Source organism: Primulina eburnea, chromosome 14 (genome assembly GCF_022965805.1).
Source record: "Primulina eburnea isolate SZY01 chromosome 14, ASM2296580v1, whole genome shotgun sequence".
Taxonomy (NCBI): Eukaryota; Viridiplantae; Streptophyta; class Magnoliopsida; order Lamiales; family Gesneriaceae; genus Primulina; species Primulina eburnea.
In genome coordinates this window covers 21,870,347-21,873,207 of record NC_133114.1, presented here as the reverse complement: position 1 = coordinate 21,873,207, position 2,861 = coordinate 21,870,347, and the positions used below count along the sequence as shown (strand labels likewise).

The window sequence follows — 2,861 nt, the reverse complement described above, 5'->3', positions numbered from 1 at the left end:
TCAGTAAATCTACCAGTAAAATGTTCAATCATTGTCATTATTAAAGAATCAACTGAATTCTCTATTTGAATTTGATTCTCAATTTTAATTGAGTTAAGAATGTCATCTTTATGAGTTTGATTTAAATAATTATCCCACCAACCTTTAAGTTGGCCAGTAAATCCTGCTACAATCATTTTACCAATATTTTTTTTTATCATTATTGCCTGAAGTTTTACACATAGTGCTATACATAAGCATTCTGTGAGCAGTATTTTAAATTTGCTTATCACTAAAACCATCAATATTCCACTCATAAATACTTTTCTCATTATAATTATTGGGAAAGATATATTCTTGTTCTTAAAAAAGAACATCCATGAGGGTGAGTCTATCTGTGGGGACCCGGACGCTAATCATCTTCTTAATCTTCTTTTGAGATTTAATTATCAGCTCTGATAAACAGGGTCTAAAAAATTTTCTTTTTAAAATGTAAATGCGGAAGGTAATGGAATCTAAATAATATACATCTCAGTATAAAATACATTTCAGTATAAAAGTACAATATTGTACAATCTAAATCTAAGGTTTGGTTACTAAGTTCAAGTAATAAACCAAATCTATAATAAGTCCGGAATCACCACGCTAACTCTTCTTCTCTCCTCATCCTCTTGACCCCGATCCAGTCCCACCTGTTGTCATGCACACATACAAAACAAGACAACAGCCGGATAACTCCGGTGAGAATAAATCCCAGTATAAAACATGGTAAACATGTATATACATAAAGTAAATCATGAAATATTCTATCATGAATAACCTAAAACAATAGATTTCATAATCTATGAAATTAACTCCAAATAAGCATGCAACACAAATCAGTTAAACATGCTACTCAAATCAAATCATAAAAAAACATGCTATCATAACTGAAAGCAATAAACATGGGTTTCATAGTCTATGAAACCACATCTATAAACACATGCAATTCTAGTCAAATCATGTCTAGACTCGACTCAACTATAACTCTAGGGATCCCGGGGTGAATAAGACGTCACTGTCTGTCAGCTACCCTCCCAATCGGGGTGACGTACGTCTTATTCCTAGACTTCGGTCATATCTGTATCGAATAATCTACAATAGGACGATGTCTGTTCCTATGTAACGATACACCGAACGTCTAGAAGTCTGACTGTTTCTGTCAAACTTTCCTATCTCAAATGCAATGCATAACCATCTGTAAACAATGCATAATTATCTCAAAAGATTCGAATACAATTCTATACACAAATCATAATCATATCAAAAGATAAACAATAAGTCTTGTATGTGATTTAGTTGGGAAACTCAAATATTAAGATCTGATTTGAGTTATATCTTCCCAAATATCACATGAATTATACCTTTGTCGTCCCGGTCTGACGAAGACGAAGTCTCGAAGTCGAATCTGTCCATATCAATCTGATAATGACAAATCACATAAATACAATATCAGTATATATCTCAGTTAAGAATCTGTTCTGATCAATACTCAACTCGGTATACAATCTGATCCAAGTCAACAATATAACAATGAATCTCAATCAATATCATATCTGATCAATCTAAATCAATACTGATGTTTTGACGGCATAACAATACAATCTGAATAACCCCGTCAATCTGAACATCCCAATTATAATACCAGCACTCATAATCTCAATATCGGTATATTCAAAATCAATAATATACAATTCTGATATCAAAATCTCAGTCAATATCTTTTGAAAATCATAACAATTACAGAAACAGTCTGTTCTTTAATCTGACTTCAATTATATAATATCTATGGCAGTAAGAATACCATATCTGAATCAAATTCAATTCTGCCAACATCATATTTTCAAAACATCTCAAAACGTAACAAAACTTACGTCCTTGTGTAGCTCGTGTCGAGAGGAACTCAGAACTGTACTCGGATTTAAAAACAGACGGACGGATTTCTCGAAATCACGAATCTATGCTTAACAATCTGAAAATCCCTTTGGCCCTCATTTTCCTTTTTCTTTTCCAGGAATTCGCATGCTGATATATATATATATATATATATATATATATATATATATATATATATATATATACATGCATTGCATAATACAAGGGCAAGTGGCGTTGTGCATGTTCTGCACGTTTCGCGCATATGCGCGAACAATGTCGCGCATATGCGCCAGTTATAAAAACTAGTATTTGTTTTCTCGCGCATATGCGCCAATTATTCCGTGCATATGCGCCAATCATTCTGCCAACCCCGCGCATGTGCGCCATTTATGTCACGCATATGCGCCGATCATTCTGGATGGGTCGCGCATATGCGCGCCTTATCTCGCGCATGTGCGCCGATGCTACTGGATGTTCCGCGCATGTGCGCGATACATGCCGCGCATGTGCGCCGATACATGCCGCCCATGTGCGCCAATCCTACTCTTCACACAAAACGTGAATTCTTTTCCGGCTCTCCCGAACTAATCCGTTCCGCTTATAATCATATCAATTATCATCCATGATTATAATAATCATTTTAAAATCTTTTCAGATTAACCGGATTAATTTCTCGGGCCTTACATTTCTCCCCCTCTTAGAACTGAGTTCGTCCTCGAACTCATAAGGAATTAATTCAGCTATACTAGAAGAAATGTATCATAAAGGTTAAACTAAAACTCAAATATCTGATTCCAGTCTGGAAGAAGAATTCACTAAGTATAATGTCATAATACTTCTTCACTCCTTCTGACATAATCAATCTCGCATTGCTGGCTATACAACATCCGTATAAACCAATCTACAACTCATCATATATCAGTACCATCTGTTGTTATCAAATCTATTTATCCCAAACAAGGATA

The 2,861-nt window shown here is 34.7% G+C and overlaps 1 long non-coding RNA gene across 1 annotated transcript; it reads right to left on the bottom strand.

The window, feature by feature from the left end:
• Positions 1-548: 548 nt before the first annotated feature.
• LOC140812803 (uncharacterized) lies at positions 549-1,959 on the bottom strand. Its single transcript, XR_012113755.1, has 3 exons — positions 1,893-1,959; positions 1,383-1,440; positions 549-671 (listed from the first exon to the last, which is right to left on the bottom strand). It is a non-coding gene; the product is annotated as an uncharacterized lncRNA (long non-coding RNA).
• Positions 1,960-2,861: the final 902 nt, after the last annotated feature.